Consider the following 22,420-nt stretch of genomic DNA (forward strand, 5'->3'; position numbering starts at 1 on the left):
ATTTGATATGTGATCCTTTTCTTTCTTCATAAACTCTGATCATAAAATAGGATAAGCTTCCAAGAGAGAAACAGAGACCAAAAAAGGTGCATTAATCAAAGCTATGGGATTAAATCTTTATGTGAAATTAGGCATTTTATCCTAACTTTACCTGAGAGTACTTATAATATTCTGTCATTCTGTCTTATAACTTGAGAACAGACCACATTTGATTCTTCTGCACATCTCAAGAATCAAACACAGCGTCTGACACATATCTGGAGTATATAAATGGTTGTTGAATTAATGCACAAATTAATTATAAATACCTAGGTTGATCTTCTGTCTCCCACTATAATATCCTTGAATTCTAAGAACATATTTCGTCTTTTTTATTTCCATGCACATGTGTAATATCTTGTATGTATTTACTTGAGACAATAAGGGGGAAAAATGGTAGTTGTTTTGTTTTGTTTTGTTTTTGTCTGCTTCTCCACTAGAATACAAACACTAAGGAAACAGAGACTTTGTTTCTCTTTGTTACTAATATATGCCCAAATCCTAGACCAGTGCCTGGGCCATAGCAGGTAATCAATAAGTATTTGTTGAATGAATTAATGAATGAATGAAAGGCCATTTGAGATCAGTGGTATTCCCTACCACGGTGGCTCATTCCATACAACATAATTGGGCTTACAAACAGACTTGTTGAGTGTCAGTGAAAGAACAAATGAGGTTGGAGGGAATGAATACATCCCCGTGGCTAAGTGCTTTCTCTAACAATGCACCTAAACCTTTTGTTTTCTGCCAGAGAAAAGGGAAGTGTGTACCTAGCCAAGAGGAAGGTAATTGACAAGCCAGGTGAAGGGGGAGAGCAAATCTAGGATATCAGCGATGAGATCATTGAATCTGTCCTACCGGGCTCCAGACAGGGCAGAAGGAACGTGCTTCTAGGACTGTGCTAAAAGATTAAGAGATGAGAGAATAAAGGGAGTGAAGAACAAGCTCAGAAAGAGTGAAAGATGGAGAGGTGGAAAGATTCACTGAAGCTCTAGAGGTGGTGCTCTCCTGTCAGAGCAGGGTGAACTAGACCATGACTAGCAAGAGAAAAGCGGAGGTCACTGGAGTTACTAAGTCTAGGAACCGAGTGAGGAGGCTATCAGAAGTGTCATCAGTATGGATGTTGAAGTCACTGATTTATCTAACATTCAAATAAAACTGTGCAATATTAAACATAACTAATGAGACCCCAAAAGCACTATATTTAATGAAACAATCACATTAGGACAATATTCAATTAAGCTGCTCAAAGAAATCATGCAAATGATTAACTTAAGACGCTTGCATCTATATTCATGAATAAAGTTTTAAAATATCATATAGTGCAGACGCTTAGCACACAGTCTCCCGGATTCATCCAAGCCCTGATCCAACCTAGAACACCACGCTTGAGCCCCTCCCAGCTACCCCACCCACCGTAAAGTAATATAACGTAACGTAACGTGACACAATGTGACGTGACGTGACGCAACGTAACGTAACGTAACGTAAAACGGATCTCCCCCACCTCCGTAAAATAACGGACACTCCCAATTTGGTGTGACGCCATTTTGGTCGCGAGCCAGAACTGCCACTGAGCCAGAGCTCACCCAACGGCGCCTTCGTCACCCACTCTGGGAACACCTTGAGGTCGCCTTCGCCTTCGCGCCTCCAGCCATGGCGACCGCGCAGCCTTCGCAGGTGCTCCAGAACTACCACCCCGACTGCGAGGCCGCCATCAACGGCCAGATCTGCCTGGAGTTCTACGCCTCCTACGTGTACTTGTCGATGGCCTACTACTTCGACAGGGCCGACGTGGCCCTGAAGCACTTCTTCCAGCTGTTCCTGCAGCAGTCGCGCCAGAAGGGGGAGCACGCCGAGAGGCTGATGCAGCTGCAGACCCAACGCGGAGGCCGCCTCCGCCTTGGCGACATCAAGAAGCCAGACCGCCACAACTGGGAGAGCAGCCTGAAGGCCATGGAGTGTGCGCTCCACCTAGAGAAGTGCGTGACCCAGAGCCTGCTCGATCTGCACCAGCTGGCCACCGACAAGGCGGATCCCCATCTGTGCGACTTCCTGGAGAGTCACCTCCTGCAAGAGCAAGTCAAGTCCATGAAAGAGTTGGGGGACCATCTCGACAACCTGCACAAGATGGGGGCCCCAGCAGACGGCCTGGCAGAGTACCTCTTCGACAAGCTCACCCTGGGGGACGGCAGTAAGAACTGAGTTTGGACTGCTTTCCCCAGAGCCACAGGGTGACTTCCCCTGGTCACCGTACTGAGTGTGCATATTGCAATACTGTCCCTGCGAAACGTTCACTTAAGGTTTTTTTCTTTCTGTTTTATTCCAATAAAGTTATTTGGTTCCTAAATAAATAAAGGTCTGTCCTTGATTCACGTGTGCAAATCTCACCTTTTAAGTTTTAAGTCGGGTATCCAGGAGTCTCTCCACCCACCTATGTCCCATCCACATGCAGCTCGGGATCTCCGTGGATGGAGGGAGAAGGTATTCCATGGGACCCTGGAAAACACAAAACTAATCTTCCCGTTATAAACAAAGTTGGTATATGGGGGTGGGCTGGGCTGGGCTGGGCTGGGCTGGGCTGATGTCGGTTACTGGTGAATGTAGGTGTATGTGAATAGTAAAAGTATAGAAACATGGCCTGAAAACCATGATCACAGTTGCCTCTGGAGAAGAAATGAAGAGAATGGGATTGGGCAGGGATTAAAATAAAGGGGGTCTTCAGCTTTATCCGAAATGTTTATGTTCATTAAATTATGCAAATACTAATGGTTAAGTCTGGATAGCAAGATGTGGGCGTTGGAAGTCTAAATGGTAGAGTACCTCTTTGACAGGTTCCCCCTGGGCTGCAGTGATAAGGCAACTGGTGTAGGGCTGGCTTCCCCACAAACATGGGGGTGACTTCCTGTGGTCACCAATACCTGGCATGCATGTTGCAGTTATGAAAAGTCTACTTATGTGTGTGTTCTTTCATTTGTATCATATGCATGTATGTATACATATGTGTATATGTATGTACATATATTTATGATACATACTCATTCCAACCAGCAGCAAAGTTCGTTCTGAATCTCTAGATTCTGAATGTTGGCTTTAGAAGACACCCTTTGTAGAAAAGCAGTTCAGTGATTGCATTAGTGGAAATGATATAACTGCTTTCTAGACCTTTCCTGAGCCTGATGGTATTCTGCCCTTGGGTTTCATATATCCAACTTTGATCTAGTTTTTGTTGTTTGCTACCCAGAGACCCTAGGCTAATATGTCTTCTTATTATCACCACATCTTTACCAGGCTCCACTGTAATTATTTACAGTAGAGTAAATAGCTCCTCTAGGGTAGTAAATGACATTTTTCTCTTTATCGCTAGTGCAGAGTCTGCTGAAAAGGAAAAGGATGAGAGGGTGGAAGGGATAGAATAAAAACAATTGCCTGGATGGAAATACAGAGTAGTGAAGGCTGCTAGTGCAGGCACCTCTTCTCACCTGAAAGTATTTCCTTCATACTTTACAAGTTTTTAATTCCTTAACCAGCCTTTTCAAGACTGTGTCCTGTATCAGCCAGCGTTATAAAATATTAGCAGATGTTCAGTGAAAAATGGATTCATAGATAGATAGATAGATAATATATACATAATGTCTGTGTTAATTGATTTAGCAGGATTTTTTGTTTTTCAGTTTCTGTTTACTCTAGAAGTTATGTCTTTAATGTAAAAAGTATACATTGTGAAGTTATAATAGAGGTAAAATATTCAGCGTTTCCCAAACATTCTGATCCTGAGATCCTTTTTCTACCAAATCTCAAGAACAGTATTCCGAAGAAAATAGCTTTGGAGACAACAATAAAAGATATTATCATGTGTTATACCAGAAGCACATACTGGTAGCTAAACCTCACTCACTTTCACTAAGAAGTCAATAGGAGAAACTGGAAGCTTTGCTGTGAAGATTCCAGCACAGTAAGTTTTAGGACAGTACGTATAATGCAGGGCCCTCACCATGAGAGTGGGTAGATGTCACATACATTCATTTTGCTTCCTGATGGATAACTCCCAGCGCTGTATTTTTCCATCATATTCTAATTTCCATTTCTAAATGAATGGCTTCTGGGAATGATAACGTTGATATTTCTCCAATATATAACATCGAAAGAAAATTCAAGGCTGCTAAGTAGCTTTATATTCTTTGCCTCCTTCTACCTACGGGTCATCTCAACAGAAGCAGAATTCTTCATTTTGATTTTCCAAACTAGACTGCTGAATTTTGGTCAGTAAAACACCTTTTTGTCAAAAGCAGTCTGTGCCTGCATTTTTTGGGAATAAGATGGCTGTTCCTCTCACTGAAGCATGCTGAAATTCCACAAAATTCAGACATTTAACTATGAGAAAAAAATAAGGCATATATGCTACAAAGCATTTTATTTATAAAGTCCAGGACTCTTAAATATATAATGAGTAATGTACTTAATGTGCAACATCTGACACTTCTTTTTCCTCCAATAGAGATCATCAGCATTATATCATTATTCAATTTTGGATGAGTACCCTATTGCAATGCATTCCTCTTCAGTTTCAGTCGAGGACCTGTCAAGTTTCTCTCCAGTCTTAAAATACATGGTACAATTCTATAAATTGAAATGCGTTATTCCCAAACAATAGTCAGCATGACGCAATATCTAAACAAGAACTCTTGCAGATGTTTTAATTTGAATGTGTTCCCACAACTACTCTCCGGTATCAATACTTGTGACACCTTCAATGAATTTGATAAGGTGTCTGTTTTATTCCCAAGCAGATATCAACAAAATACAAAACTATTATTTTCTCAATATGAAAAATATCCTATCATTTTAAGAAATGATTATATTATGCTAGAAAATAACAAGGTGATTAAAATAACTTCCTCAACAAGAACAGTACTTCGTTCTGGCACATCTTATTAACCACAACTTTCATTTGTCTGCTGTTTGGCTGCTTAATTTGATTCAACAAGCATTTATTCTTAATAAATGAGTTCATGCTGGGGCATGAAAGTTAAATAAGACATGTACTTGTTTCAGTTAAACCAAATAAATTAGCATTTTGACAATTTTCTAAGAGTAAAATCCAGGTCCAATATGAGGTTATTTTAATAGCCAATTAAATTAAGAGTATAGCTAGGGCCTATTTTCATTTGTCACTCTCCACTTTATAAAGAGGTACGCTACACAGTCATTCAACAAACTTTAACAAATGGGAATGCAGCAATTTTTAGTAAGCTATGAGGAAGAATGTAGGCCAGCTATTCTTCCTTTCAGAACAGCAGACTCTAAACGAATCGTAATGACGATCATCTGAGTAAATTATGCTATCAAAATAATGTGTTAAGGAACTTCCTTTTCCTGATAATGAGGTATGTTACCTGAGGGAGGGAGAACTTGACGAAGAACAGTAATGCAACATGATTGACAGATTAAATTTTAGCAAATAAGGTTACTCATTTGTTTACATGTTTTATGTGTTATGCTGTTGTTGCCTGGAGACAACTCCTGGAGAGGAGGCGCTTGAAGGTATGTTTCACTAAGGTGGATCACACAGGAGACTTCCAAGGGACTGGTTTAAAAGCTTCTTTTCAAAACTAGAAAAAAAAGTTATTTCCACTGTAGATTTGAATCTGTAAGAAACCTATAGGTAAAGGTAATCTAAAAAAAATTAGAGCAGCCTTAATGGCAGCTCTTTATATAAAAAATACTTGTACTTGTTGAAAGCTTTTACAGCATTACTACTTGCATCCACTAATAAAAGTAGCTTATACTTAGTGAGAGCTTGCCGTGTATTAGGCATCAGGTTAAGACATTTACCTGAATGACCTCATCTCACAACAACACGAGAGGTAGTGCTATTGGTACTCCCCTTTTACAGATGATCACGGTGAACTCAGAGAGATACATTAATTCACTAATGGCCCATAGCTTAACAAGTGGCTGAACTTGAATTTAAACACACACCGTCGAACTTGAGGACCCGTGCACTTAACTTAGTCTATATGGTAATGACTAAATGAGAAGTTTACAAGCCCTGTGAGTTAGGATGCGACAAAATCTGCTGTGAGAAGTTAGTAGGGGAGAGATTCTATAAGACTGCTTTAACAGAAATCTCAATCCAGTAGGACACACCTATACCAGGTTTAATCAGTCAAGTACCCATAATACAAATTGACATGGCCCATGGTCTGAAAAGTCAAGGAGATTTCTGGAATTGTTCTAAGAACGGTAAATTTGAACATAGAGCTTCTTCTCTGTATTGATGTAACCGCACAGGTGCAGAAAGGTGAACTCTGGCTCTGATTGAGCAGAAGTCAGCTGCTGGGATCTTTTGAAGAAATTCATTGGAGATATTAAATAAAAATAAAAAGATGAAGTGTAAATAGAAAAGGATTATTTTAAATGACTAGTAGAGTGAACATATTTAACCAACCCATATAACGCTTAGTAATAAATAAAAATTACATGAATGAGCACTGATTTTCCAATCCAACATTCTGTGATTAGTAACAGAGTATGATTACACTGTTGCTACCAATCTGAATCTCACGTTTTGAATAAAGCTTTTCAATCTCTTTGATTCCTCCAGAGGTCTCTAATAAAGTACTAAAAATTGGCACTTTGTTTTGCTATATTCCCCCAAAGTTTGCTTTTCTGGTTCTAAACATCATATAAAGAGTGGGAATGGCAAGTCCCAGGAGTCATTGTTAGCCAATGAAGTAGGAGAAGACGAATTTATGATAGAATACATTCATGTGGTTAACTGCTTTCTCTAAGAATGCAGTTAAGCCTTTTGTTTTCTGCCAGAAGAAAACAGAAGTCTGTACTTACTTAGAGGGAAACTGGCAAGTCAGGTAAAGGAGGTGAACAAATCTAGGATGTCAGTAAAGAGATCATTGAAACTGTCCGTTATGGAGGCCAGACAAGGCAGAAAGAATGTGTTTCTAGGACCATACTGAAAGATTAAGAGACTAGAGAGAGTAAAGAAAGTGAAAAACAAACTGAAAAGGAGTAAAAGATAGAGAGGTGGAAAGGTTCACTGAGACTTTGGAGGTGGTGTTCCTCCGGCAGAGAAGTGTCAACTTGATCATGCATAGAAAGAGAAAAGTGGAGGTCACTGGAGTTAATGAGGTCTAGGAACTGAATGAGGAGGCCGTCAGAAGTGTCATTAGCATCAGCATGGACTCTTCTCTGTAAATCTAGGTGGTCTGCCTTGTGTTGTGGATTCCACATCTGCAGGATGCCAAGACCTTAAAATAATAAAAAACGTAATAATTTACATTTCCATAGCGCTTTAAAATGTAATATCACACTGGTTAGTGTTTCTTATTTTTATCTCACATAGAGCCCTTTCTTATTATAACTGCAAAATTCATTCAGACATTTTCCCCTCTATGCCAAAACATCTTAAGACTGTGAAAGATGAAGGTCAAGGTGTTAGGTATTAAGATCTTTTTAAGATTGGAAAATTCGACTATTGAGCATGTCTCTTAGGTTTGAGCAAAGCCAGTTTGAAGTGTGTTTGTTAAAAATACACATGATTTAGCCGATTTGGGGCCTGAAGGCAGCAAGAATAAAGGAAGTATATAAAATATGCGTGAGCTATTTAAAGAAAGCAAGAACTTCAGGGACTGGGCCTTGATTGCCTTCAAATGGCTACCATGAAGTCATTTGGAGAACAAATATATACCCTTGTCTTGAGTGGTTAAGTCCATCAAGCTATAGAAGACCAGGTGCCAGCATGAGAAATAATCAAGCTGACATGGCCAAGCAGAAACAATTCTTTGGTTCTGAGAGGCAAGAGGAAAGTGATATGTATGTAGGCAAACTTGATTCCAGCACCACATCCTCTACGCTAGATGTGTCAGCATTTCTTTTCCCGGTTGTACAAAATCCCCGAGTACTACTGATTTTTTTAAAGGGATACAAAAATCTGTATTGGTTGAAGTCAAAAAAAAAAAATCTACCTATGCTTATCAAACTAAATGAATTGGTTTGTGAATTAAAGTTACATAACATACAAATTTATATCATTGCTCTTACTTTATAACATACATGCTTATCTCATTTTTGTTGGAAGAGACTAATATACTTAATATAAAGTACAAATTAGAACCTAAAGTCCACAGCAGGAATTGAAATTATTAGTAGAGTTTGAAGAATGGGGCGATATTTGTTAAATTATAGCTATTTATCACTGGACTTCATGTGCAAAGACATTTATTCTGATGGTGATTATAAGCTTTGTGTGTGGGTGTGATTGAGAGATAAATATGTGCTCAGATTTTTAGGTGACCATTTAACTTTCTTACTAACATACTATTTTCAAAGTTCTATTAGCAAGTGTGTATTATCACAATAATTTTCCTTAAATAGAGAATTACTTAATCAGGTATTTCTAAGAGATTGTATTTATTTATTGTTTAGGAAGGAATGAGCCAAAGGCCCAAAGAATTCTCACATCTAGATAGTGACTAAATCAGAAGTAAAAGTAAAATCTTCCTTCCCCCAGCCAAGTTCTCGAATACAAAGTTAACAAGTGTTTTCCTTAGAGCAGCAAACTATCAGGCTGATCCAATCACTACTGGTTTTAGGAGTTAAAGCATAATTTTTGAAAGGTGCTTCAGTGTGACCTTTTGGGTCTTCTTGTACTTTTCCTCTTTATAGCTTCTCCAATTTGGTTTGTCTAACAGTAGCTCGTTCTATCCATGTTTTCCTTCTGTCTTGTATGTGTTGCTAATAGTGAACATGATTGCTCAAACTCAACTAACACCAAAATGAATTATAATCTTGTTGCCTTAAATACCAATCCAAAATGGAAAACTTACCCTAATCTCTCAGGTTGATTATGCCCAGAAGACTTTTAAAAAAATGTCTCATGTAATATCTTCCTATAGTCCCTAATGCCAACATGTGGGCTCTGTTACAATTTTAGAAAGATTTCAAGCCTTGTTGGAGAGGGAAGTCATGATTGTGATCAATACTCCAGTTGATCTGGCTGCCCCTGTAGTTCTACTTTATGTCCCAGTTCTAGTAACTTGACTTTTTCTTGGGGTCAAGTTCTCACCTTATGACTCAGTTTCCTATCCAGACTCTGATATTAGTCCTAATCTTGATAAGTAACCCAGCACATCAATGACTTCAGGATTGAGATTTTGATTTTTCTTGTGCCCCCATCCTTGCCACTTGAGACCTGATTCTGAACTTCAGACTCCAGGGCTTAGGGCTGGCTTCCTGTTTTCTCACATCTCTTGACAAGTAATAGCCTGTCTGCTTACCACATCTCAACATATTACTTCCCTGTAGGTCTCTGTTTTTTGTGTCCTGTATGCCAGCTATGTCACCTTTACCATAACTTCTCAGGCTGACCAGTTACCTGTCAGTTTCTCTCAAGATACCTGACTTTTCCTAAATGGCTGGACTTCCTCACCTGACCAACAACTTTTCTTCTAGTGAATACGTCTAGTTCCAGGTCCAAACTCTCTAGGACTGGCCTCCTGTCTTGCAATCAAACCTTCTGTTAAGAGCCATTCAACAGAGAAAACTGAAATTCTCCATGCTAGCTAACACTATCTGTTCCAAGATCTCTTTGAAGATGGCTATTACAACATTTAATATTATACACTAGATATTTGTTCAGAACTTTCCACAAATCTTTTATTCTCTCAGAAAATTACAGATTCATATCTCCAAAATCCACTAGACATAGAGACAAAGAAAAACCATCAGAATTACAGAGAGGAAAAAGTATGACCTTGTGCTTGCTTCTTTCAACATCGATAGATTTTAAAAATTGGAGTTAAGTTGAATTTGATTCATACATTCAACTTGTGCTTTAAAATATTTTTTTCTAGAAAAATGAAGCCTTCTTCACAAATTCCCTTAATCTATGTCAGCTTCATTTATAATCTAACCTGATGAAGACGTTACTTTCTTAAATATACCTCACATTATCCTCTCAAAATTTATCCATTAACATCATTTGACATAAGACATGGGAGGTAAATGCATAATGATATGGTTCAGAAGCACATGTCCATTTCTGAAACAGTAAATTTTAGGATGACACTAGGAAAATAGTATCAAATAAAATATAGATCTTCAACAAAAGCCCTCTAATTTCTAAGAATACACTCAAAATCATTGGCAACTTTTTGAGAGGCAGTATATCAAGGATTTTAAGAATTTGAGTCAGATAGAAATAGGTAAAAATCCTGATTCTACATTGTTGTTACTGTATGACCTTTGACAAGCCTTTCCTCCATTTCACCATTTGTCTACATAATCATACTTTTTAAAAATACTGAATAAGCTAATTTATATAAACTGCTTAGCAGTGTGTCTGGCATGTGGAAAATGTCTAATAAACAGTACCTACTATTATTATCTTATTATCAATAATCACTATATTCCTATAGCTTTTGACCTTTATTTTCATTTAACTTGTATAATATTATGAAATGCCTTTGATGACACTCACTTATAACATTTATCACACTCTGTGTGTGGGGATTTTTAATATTTAATCAGGCTGTGGTATTTTGCTTTTGCAAAAAGATGTGCTGAGACATGTAGAAAAGACAAATGAGAACATTAAAAAGGTGCATTTTAAGTAGTTTATTTCTTGACAATACATTCAGAGCACAGGAAGATCTATTCTTTCATACGCATTCTTTTGAAACCTCTTGCCCGGAGAGGCTACAAGATCATTCATCATATCCTACTGTTTCTACATCCATCACATCTTTTTCCTTTGCTTTCCATATGATCTCCTTAGCTTTTCTGACTGTAGTAGCAAGCAGAACTAATCATGAATAAATACAGATTTAGGACAAAGGAGAAGCACAGTGGCCAGATATGACCTTAGGTCTCTACAGCCCATGGCCCTCAGGGTATTCTTATCTATCGTGAGAAAGAGCTTATTACATCCCAGCTGTGCACAAGGCGAGGATGGGCATTAGAGAAAGCATGTTAAATGGGCATGATCTACCAGCTCTGGCAGGCATCCTTAGGTGTTGATTATTTAGCATTTATCAAACGTCCCCTATGCTGTCTCTGTCAAAACAAATCAAAGGCTCTGCTTTGAAAAACCTTGTGTCTTAATAAGGCCAAAAAGAAAATAGCCAGATTAGATATATACAGGAGAGGCTGGGCATAGATTTATGTATTTTATGGTAAGGAAAGTAAACAAATAGAATATGATCCTCCTCTTTCTCTGTTGTAGCACCATGGCATTGGTATTGCTGAGTAAAAATGTTGACAGCAAGGAGAAATTCAAGATACTAGGGCGGTAGGAACTATTGCAAACACATTTCCATCTCTCCTTTAATTCAGAAGCCTCCTTTTTAGTTCTCATTTTCTCTGTAATCAGAAAACTTACATCAAACCTATATAAGGTCCCCAGAATTGTGCTGTCTTTTGAAGGGGAGGAGGCAGGGGTTCAAAATAGAGTATAATCTCTACCTTGGAAAACCTAAATTCCTTACCTTTAGGGAGAGGAGACACATGTACTTGACACAACCAGCAAACCGTTCTAATAAAACTATTCAATTCTACATGTTATCAAATAGACAATAGGGGCAGAACGGGGTTGGAAAAGAAAGAAATCAGACAAGACTAGAATAGTTTAAAAACTTATGGATTCAATTAAATTGTAAGTGAAGTTTAAGCGTCAAATTTTAAACATGGTTTGTTTATATAGGGTTGTCTTCTTTACATTTATCCTTAATTTTTTCTTTAAAGAATTGTGAGATAATACTCAAGATTGCAAATGCTATTTCAACACAAAAAAACACAATGAAGTCAATTCCCTCATAAAGTAATAAAGAAGAAAAGAGAACGAGAGGATTTTTGCATAGACTGATGCACTGTCTTGTTCTGGGCAACAAAATTATAAAAGCAGTGATTGATTGAAGACATGGAAAACTCTAAAATTCAATAATTGGACAGAGGAAGAGAATCCAGAAGATGAGCCAGAGACAGAGTGGTCATAAAGCTCAGAGGTGAGCCAGGAATATGGAGGCCCAGGATATTAATTTTCTATTGCTTTTTTTTTTTTTAAGGAAGATTAGCCCTGACCTAACATCCACCACCAATCCTCCTCTTTTTTTGCCGAGCAAGATTGGCCCTGAGCTAACATCTGTGCCCATCCTCCTCTATTTTATATGCGGGACACCTGCCACAGCATAGCCTGATAAATGGTGCTAGGTCTGCGCCCAGGATCCAAACCAGCGAACCTCAGGCTGCCAAAGTGGAGCACACAAACCCAACTGCTATGCCACCAGGGTGGCCCCTCTATTGCTTTTATAAAAATATTTTTTCTTGTGTTGTAGGGGTACTTAACATAAGATCTACCCTCTTAGCAAATTTTTAAGCATATAAGTACTGCATAACAAATTACCACAAATTTGGCAGCTCAAAACAATACCCATTTATTCCATCACAGTTCTGTTGGTCAGAAGTCTGGACACAAGGTCTCACAGTCTAAAATTGAAGTCGGTCTATTATCTGGAGACTCTGGGGAAGAATCTGTGTACAAGCGCATTCAAGTTGTTGGCAGAATTCAGTTCCCTATAGCTGTAGGACTGAGGTCCACATTTTTTTGCTGGCTGTTGGCCAGGGGCCTCTGTCAGCACCTTAAGGCTGCCTACATTCCTTCACACATGCTCTCCTACCGTCCACTTCATCTTTAAACAAGCATTGGTGACTCGATTCCTTCTCACACTTTGAATCTCTCTGACTTCCCTTCCTGCAACCAGCTGGAGAAAACTCTACTTTTAAAGGGCTCACTTGATTGAGTCAGGCCCAGCTGCGTAATCTCCATATTTTAAGGTCTGACTTAAAACTGACTTGAAACTTTGATTACATCTAGAAGATCCCTTCACAACAGTCCCTAGATTAGTTTGATTGAATAAACAAGGGGGAGGAATCTTGGGTGGAGGCATCTTTAGAATTTTGCCTAGTACATCCTATAACCAAAGAAAAAAGATTTTAAGAATAAACGGATAAACCAAGTATAAATAGCTATGGCAGGCTAAATAAGGTCAAGTACTAAGTAAAGACACTGTATTGTTAATCATGGCAACTTTTGAGAGAGCTAATGTGGCAGAGTGATGGGGTTGAAGAGACATGAAGATGGGGTTGGAAGAGTGATGAAATTGCAAGGAAATGAAGATTGAATGGGTGGTTGGAAAGCATAGACACTAAATATAGCATAATCAAGAAGAAATAGAAATCGATTTCTGGATACATTTAGACTAATGTTGAAGAAACCCAAAGATGACTAGAAAAACTTAAAAAGCACTTAGAAAATATAGGTTACTAGAGAGAAATAAGAGTTAAACTCACAAAGACAAAACAAAACAAATAAAAAACTCAACAGCAATAACGAAAGCCAGGAGATAGTGGAATATTATTTTCAGATTATTGAAGAAAAAATTATTATCAACCTAATAGTGTGTTCCCAGCAAAGCTGTCTTTCAGCAAAGAGAGGAAAGCAGAAACATTTTAAGATACAGGAAAACAGAGAGATTTTACATAAATAAGCCTACACTGAAGAACTTCTAAAAGATCTACTTACGAATGAGAATGCTTAACAGTGAGAAAAAAAGATTAAAATGTGGGCATAACTAATAAGTATGTTCCATATAAAATAAGAACAATAACAACAATATCAATAATAAGTGTAATATGTGGAGCTCAAAAAAGGGCAGATACAACATTTAACACAATATAACACTTGTTAAAACTGGGACAATAAAAGTTAGAGTTCTAGGGTCTTTGCATTGATCAGTAGGTGTTTGAATTATTGACTTTAGACTTTGTTAAATAAATATCCTGGATAAAATACCAAGTATAGCCAGTAAAAGGAAATTGCTGTATGCATCCAAAACCAATAAAAGGAAAAATTATATGTAAAAGCAAACAAACATAGCTCAATCAATCTCCAGAAAACCAAGAGAGGAGGAAAGAAGGAGTTCAGAGAAAATGAAACACATATAAAAGGAAAAGTAAGTTCATAGAAACTCAGCCAGGCATTATCAGTATTTATTATACCTATTGTCACATATAAAATTTATGTGGCTAGAAGCCCACACACCACACACTCCTGGAATAGTGTTTATTGGGGAAAACCCATGGAAATAGGAACAATAACAGGTGTGCATGTCTTCTGTTGCCCATTGAATTCTAGGGCAATGAAGAGATATTTCCGGGTAGGCCTCAGACTCTGGAAGAAGGTCTTTTCACATGAGCTGTAGAGTTTTAAGCATCATTAATCCATGGAAAGCATTAGTCCCTCCCATGGTTAGATCCTGAGCCAGACTATAATAGCAATTTGACAAGGCAGAACCTTGACTCCAGCCCTGCTCTGCAATCTCAGCATTCACGGTAGGTGGGTAGCATTATCTGCCCCTTCTGGTTCAAGCCATGAGATTACAGTCATATAATATGTCAACACAGCAGCGAGATTTGACGTGTTCCCTTCATCAGGGGCTGCAGTCCAAACCTTAGTATGTACCAGGAATGATTTTCTTAGTCACCAGGCCATTATTCAACTCCTCAGAGCTTTACAAGGGTATATGAACTTGACTCTTTCGTTTCTGGGGACCAACATGCAGGAGACTAGTCTGAGGCAAGTTAACCCTTACCTCTCAATAATATATGAACTAAGCTTATTAATTAAGATACATATTTTCAGGTTATATAAAAATATTAAATTTCGGCTATATGCTCTTTATAACAGATGCACCTAAAACCCAAGGTAAATATTGAAATTAAAATAATTAATAAATGTATACCAGGCAAACACTAATGAAATTACAGTTGAGTCAGTTATACTATCAGAAAAATAAACCTAAGCAGGATAGATTTAGTATGCATTAAATACATATAATATATCTATATATAGAAAAGTGTCACTTCTCTAAGGAATATTAAAATGTACTTGGTAAAATACTCTTACAATATGTGAAGCAAAATTGGCCAGAACTACAAGTTGAAATAGACAAATCCAACAACATAAAAGGAGATTTCAATACAGCTCTCTCAATTTCTAACAAGTCAAGCAGACAAAATACTAAGATATAGACAAGTTGAACAACAAAATATGAACACACTTTACTTAGTGGTTATATGCAGATCTCTGCAATAACTAATGGAGAATAACTTAAGTATATGCTATACATTTAGAAAGATGGCCATCTAATCCATAAAGCAAGTCTCAAAAAATGTTAAACAAGCAGTATCATACAGACTACTTTTAAGTAACTCATTCGTCAAAAAAGAAATCATAATAGAGAATTTAAAAAATATTCAGAACTAACCAATAATAAAATGTTATATATCATAAGATGACATGCATTGTAGACCATGAGAATTTTTTAAAATATCAGATATCTAAACACTGAAATAAAATTGTACTAATCTTAAAACAAAATATGGGTGAATTCCTTTACTATCCAGAAAAGGGTAAAAAATGCCCTACTGTAATTCAAAATCTAGAAGCAAAAAGGAAAATTCTTGATAAATTTGATTACATTAAAAATGTGCACGGTATAGATAAAGAAGAAGGAAGGAAAGGATAAGGACAAATGACAAAGTTAGATAAAATATTTGCATGTTATATCACATAAAGAGGACAAATATTGCTATCATATAAAGAACTTCCAAAAGACAAGAAGAAAAAGTCCCAAAACTTTAGAAAAAAAATAGGCAAATGATATGGAAAGCAGTACACAGAAAACGTACCAGCAATGGCCCTTAATCATATGAAGTAATCACATACATAATAAGAGAAATACAAATGGAAACTACACGGAGCTATCATTTCTAACCTTGGCAAAAACAGAACACTTTGACAACATACTCTGTTGCTAAGTCTGTGAGAAAACGACCACTTTCACACATTGCTAGTGGAAATGCGAAAAAATACCACCTCTAAGAATTTGATATTAGCAAATTATTGATTAGCAAAATTACACATGAATTTACCCTTTGACTCAGAAATCCCTCTTCTAGAAATCTATCCCTAGATAAACTCACAGAAATATGAAATGACTTATACACAGGGTTATTTATTTCCCTACGATTTGCAATCCCTAAAATAAAAAACAAATTGAAACTCACTTTATATCAAATTTGTGGCATACTGGCAAGGATATTTATCTCCATGAATTTAAAAATATGATCCTGACTGTATATACCTAAGTGGGACCAAAAATAAAGATCACTTAAATCTTAAGGTGTAGCCAGTGGTCCTGTTATTAACTTTAATGTTGGTATAATTTTAAAACTATTATAAATATACACACATACTCCACTACAAAGTAGATTAAAGCATATAAATAATTATACTAATATCAGTAGGAACCAAGACTTTCAGTATAAAAGACAAGATAAAGATGTAAGTCAAATAAAATTCTTTAATTTCCATTTAAATCGGGGCAATCAGTATTATGAACTTTGAATTTATTTATTTACTTTTTAAGCAGACTTTATTTTCCATCAACTTGATGTTTCCATTTTCTATTTAAGAGCCTGTGGAAGAACAGTTTAAGATCACTCAGTGGTCGTTCCTACCCATTCAGTGGCTGAGCAGTGGGAGCTGTAGACCAGTCTCCAGTGGCCGGCTGGGCACTCCAGTCTTCAGGAGGGAATTAGGAACTGCTGTACAGGCGCAGAAGACACCTGTGCACCTTCACATCAGTCTGCGACCTCTAGTTTAGTAGCAGTAAACTCAGGAGCTAGACAGATTCATGCACCCTGAAATTCCTCCTTGGTCATAGGCTTTTCAGTAGCGACCTGCTCTTCTTTTTCAAACTCTTTAGGACCTCTGTAGAAGTAGACATCAGGCATGACCTCTCATGTGTGCTCATGAGAGATGATGCTACGCACACGCAGAAACTCCCAGCACAGCCTCCACCAGATCAGACCCACTGAGTGGGCTTCTTTGTTGCTGCATGGGGTGGCAATGTCCACATAGCACAGAGGAATATCTGTGTTACACAGAGCAACGGTAGGCAAGTTAACCTAAGACATCTCTGTGAGAGGCTGGTGGTCAGTCCTGGGATCAGTAACCACTGGAAGTTGCAGCTCCCAGGAAGCTGCCCTGGATCTGGTTAGTGAAGATTCCAGGCGTGAAGGGGCCAGCAATAGAAGTGGCCCCAGTGGCAGCTACAACCTTCAGCACAGCCCACTGGCCAGTATTCCTGAAGGATATGACACTGACATCAGCTGGATTTTCAGTGGCAGCAATGGTATGAGCTGCCAGCAGAAACCCCTCCCAGGTTCTCTTCAGATTTATGATGTAGATGCCATCACTTTTCCTTTTGTAGATGTACCGTTCCATTAGGAAGTCAAGGTTGGTGCCACCTTAGTAGGTTTCAGCTGGAAGGAATTTGAAGACATCCTCCTCCTTCATTTGCAGGACATCAAGGGCATTGGACATGGGGAAAGCTTCCCTTTCTGACAAGAACCCAGGACAACGCCATATGGACTCCTCTCTAGGTAGTGTGAAAAGGTAGAATTTGTTTTTCTCTTTCTAAAATAAATAGTATACATGTCTCTTAGCTCTCCACTGAAATGCCCAAGAAACTGTAACAACCCAGTAGAAAAAGCAAATCTACCACCAAGATATAATTTCCCACTATCATTTTCCACTAAAAGGAACTACCAGGGCTCCACGGAGACATATCTGATTCCAAAAAGTGACCAGAAATATCCAGCATGAGCCTGGTCATCTTGTTATTTCTGAAATCCCATACCTAGACTCTATCACAAACTACAAAAGGACAGAAGAGGCAACTTGGACTCCCATTAGCCAAAGATGGGATAATTTGAGCTTCAAAAAGAAGAATGAATACTGAAACGTATCAAATCTATTAAAATTGATAATGACACTGATTATCATAACTATACTAATCCTTCATTGCTCATCTCTTGAGATTTTAGTTAGGTAACCAGCTCATTATTAAGGAAATTCATACATAAGGTAAATAATCAACAGGAATTGCACAGCACTACTTCTGAAATATTCTTGCCAAAATAAAAGACAGAATAAAATAAACTGAATCAATTGGACATCTAGATCCAACTAACAGTTATGTGAAATTTTGACAAATAGAAAAAAAACTTCATGAGAATTTCAAACACACAAATCAGAATAGTATATGAACAATAGAATAAACCAAAGAATATAAGTGAGGTGATAATAAATATAAGATTAGAAATTTATGAAATTCAAAACAAATACACAATGGAGAGAATCAGCAGGACAAAAATTGATTATTTTAGAAAGATAAATAAAACTGCACAGACTCTGGCAAAATTTATCAAGAACAACAGTGCATATAAACAATATGAGGAAGCAAAAAAGGGGAAAAGGACATAAGTAGAGATAAAACCCAGATTACAAAGAGAAAACAATGAAGAATTTTATGAAAGTAAGCTTGAAAATGTAGACAAAATAGTCAATTTCCTAGGAAATAATGTTATAAAAATTGACTCAAAAACATTGCCTTATAACAAATACGTTGAATCAGTATTTTGAAATGTAAAACCACAACAAACACCAGGCTTAAGTGGTTTTCAGGCAAATTCTACAAAATTGCAAAGAAAAGATAAATCTAATCTTATAAACATATTTCCAGAGAATAGAGGGGAAAAATAAAATAGATTACTCTGCAATTCGTTTAGTAATGAGAATATAACCTCAATAGCAAAACCTGACCCTGGTAGACTGAGAAAGAGAAACTAGACACCAAAGCCCTTGTTAATATAAATGCAAAGATCCCAGACAAAATATTAGCAAATTTAACCCAGCAGTGTATAAAAAACATAATACATCGTGACCAGTTGGGCTTTTTAGAACTTTTCAAGACTGAGTCTCATTTTCATAATGGTACTCTGGCTGCCATGTTGAGAAGAGACTGACATGGGAAAAGAGACAGAATGTGGGAGAGCAGTTAGGAGCAGCATTGTCAGATAAAATTTTTATTGGCTAAATCTGGCAACCCTACTTAAGAAGTTGTTGCAATAATTGAGACGAGATGTGATTTTGGCTTGTCCCAGGATGGTAGCAAGGCAGATGGTGAGCAATGATCAGATTCTGGAAACATTTTGATGTTAAATTCAACAGGCTCTTTTGATGGTTTGGATACGGGTTATTTTCTATCCTTCTGTCTATTATCACTTGCCCCACACTGCTCTAGGCCATTATCTTCCCTTACTGCAGTCCTGAAACAGTGTCCTTAATTGCTCTGTTGCCTCTAGCCCTGTTCCTTTACAGTTCTAAATTCCAGTCTAAGTAATATTTGTAAAAGCGAAAACCTGATTGTTCACTACCTAAGTCCCTTCAGTGACTTACGTTTGTCCTTTGGATAATGTCTGACTCCTAAAAATAGATGACATTTATTCTCTGGCTCCATGACTACCTTGCCATCCACAAGGCCATCACTTCCACTATTCAACCTCCACCTTCTCTTTGGCTAAGTCCTATTCATTCTCTAGTTCATAACCTAAATGTGGCATTCTCAGGAAGACCATCACTAAGACAGGTTTTGTTTCATTGCCATGGGTTCCCCTAAAATTCTAGTTTCTCCCACCATAACATTAATCAAGCTACATTATAATCATTTATTTGATGGGATGTTTTCTCAACCGTTTTGTAACTTTGGGGAGGGGAGAGATGCAAGATCCTGTTTATTATTGTATCTCTAGATCTTGAAGAACATTTGGCACAGAGTACATAATCAATATATATTTTAAATAAATGATTAATAAATTAACTAATTATGTACTTACATTTCATATTAGTACAAGGATTATTGAGACAAATGGTGTGCTTCATAACAGCCCACTAAATGGTGCCACTAATTATTATATTTGCTAAAAATAATTCCATAGAATGAGGTTTTTCTTTAACTTAAAACATAAATTTTTACATACATCACAGAACTTAATTATGACTATACATTTTGACATTTTACTTTGAAAATAATTACCTCAGTCTCTGGTTTACTAGAACTTACTTCATTTCTACAATGTGGAAAAAATGGAACTTTTATTTCTATATATTTTCTTTCACTACCTGTCAATAAGATGACTTAAAAAGATAGATGCATTAGAGAACATTTCCTTCCGTTAGTGTAACCAATTCTGAAAGACAATGAAGTGACTCTTAAATGGAAGTCAATGAAACATAAGAATTATAAAAGGAAAAAAGGCATATTGAAAACTTTGGGGAAGGATGAATAATCGAAGTGTGCATGTTTTTGATAAAATAAAATAACCTTCACATGAAAAAAATAAGGATTTAATAGCATTAAGCTGGAAATATTGTGAACTCATGGCCTTTTTAAAAGTAGTATCCTTTCTAGTTCTAGCTAGAATTTGACCCAGCATTAATCTCATCCTATCTACTGGACTTAACGCACGTGGAAAAATCTGATATGCAACTGCTAATGCCCAGAATTCACTTTCTTCCTTTGTAAAAAAAAAAACTAGTGCTGCTCGGGTAATAGTTGATCCTGTGACCTGGAATATATTATCGCTGCCCAAAAGTGAGGAGCATTTCAAAGGTGGCTTGGGTAGTGCAAGGACAAATGAGCTCGGTTAAAAAGGATTCTCACTGCCTAAGTTTTGACTATATGCATAATAGAGAAAATACTGCTTGTAATCATTTGGAACAAGTTGAGTCTGTGAATAAAAGCATGACTCTTGTTATAATCATAAAAGAAAATTTAATATAAAGTTTAACAACAAGAAAGTAATAATGCAAATAAAAGGTGATGTAATTTTTATTTAACTTAATTTTAATGATAAGGGAGTGTGAAGTATATAATATTCTCTTTTCTGTTAAGTAACCATCTTTTTATGAAGAGTAAATTTGTACTTTTCTCAATGAAAATCCTACAGAAACAAACTGATTATAACTTGTGGTCTCCTACCACATATAGGAAGAAAGAAATTTCAACTGGTTTTTGCAAGATGAAGAATGAACCAAATATCATATTCTTCATTGACCGGGACATGAAATCTCTGAATGACAACACCAAATATAACTAGATGATGATAAAGCTTACTTGTCTCCAGTAATGACAACAGACCAGATCAATATATAATATTCAATTGGCAGCAGACTATAGAGTATTGGACAAGTGAGGGTGAAAGAATAGATTACTTTGGGAAAGCTGACCAGGGTATAAGATACCAAAACTTAAGTGAAAGGCCTAAGTTTGATGTAACTACTTACGCTTTATTATTAAAATAATGGGATGTGGAGTTCCAATTTGAATTGTCTTAAAGGGCACAACTATATCCTGTACCCCATTCAAGAAGTAATTAGTTGATTCAAACCTACAACTTTGACTGGCCTTCTTGACACTTCGATTGTTTCCAACCTAATACCAAGATGACCATAGCTGCAAACTTCCCGAGTCTGCTTGATAAGACAGTTACTCTGTTTCATTAGAATAACTTCGCCAAAGTGGAAACCCTCTGTCAAAAGTGTATAAAAATTTTAAACATTTGAATATAATTTGCCAAAATTTCATTCAGGAAGTTTGTAATACTATACACCATGAACGTAGTATGAGAGTGATTTTCCCACAGTATGTTTATGATGGAGACAGCTAGTTGCCTCCCCAATGCCTATTCTCTCCTTCTTTACTAACAGAAAGCACATTTCATTCCAGATGGCAATGGGCCCAGACCAAAACTACATTTCCCAGTGCTTTTGTGCTTACAAGTAAATAACAAGATGGGGCATAAATCAGGTAAGTCTTCTGGTTATTCTCCATCCTTTCTCCTTTCTCTGCATGGAACAAGGACAAGAGCTTAGGGCTACAGCAGGAATCTTGGAACCAGAGGAGAAGTTGAGAATCAAAATCGTTTGCTAAGGATGGTGGTAACCCTGGAGCTACCAAACCAGCCCTGGATTGTGTACACATGTGACTTATTTTAGGTGAGAAAGGAATAAACCTCTATCTTATTAAGGCCATTTACTAAATATCTTCTCATTAGGGATCCTTTTTTATTTATTTTGTAATTTTTATTTTGTTTTGGTGAGGAAGATCAGCCCTGAGCAAACATCTGTTACCAATTCTCTTCTTTTTGCTTGAGGGAGATTGTCACTGAGCTAACATCTGTGCCAATATTCCTCTATTTTGTATGTGGGATGCCACCACAGCATGGCTTGACAAGCGCTGTGTAGGTCCATGCCCAGGATCTGGACCCACAAGCCCTGGGCCACCAAAGCAGAGCATGCTACTACACCAGGCTGGCCCCAGGAATCCTTCTTTAAACTTATGTTTACAAAAATATTTATTCTTAGTTTAGTTTTAACTTCTTTCCAGGCTTAATACCA

General features: G+C 37.2%; 2 pseudogenes; one reads left to right on the forward strand and one right to left on the reverse strand.

Moving 5' to 3' along the window:
• The first annotated feature begins 1,545 nt into the window (after nucleotides 1-1,545).
• On the forward strand, nucleotides 1,546-2,397 carry LOC138921929 (ferritin heavy chain pseudogene; annotated as a pseudogene).
• Nucleotides 2,398-16,614: 14,217 nt separating this feature from the next.
• On the reverse strand, nucleotides 16,615-17,503 carry LOC106781349 (small ribosomal subunit protein uS2-like; annotated as a pseudogene).
• Nucleotides 17,504-22,420: the final 4,917 nt, after the last annotated feature.

This window comes from Equus caballus, chromosome X (assembly GCF_041296265.1).
Source record: "Equus caballus isolate H_3958 breed thoroughbred chromosome X, TB-T2T, whole genome shotgun sequence".
In the NCBI taxonomy this organism is placed as follows: domain Eukaryota; kingdom Metazoa; phylum Chordata; class Mammalia; order Perissodactyla; family Equidae; genus Equus; species Equus caballus.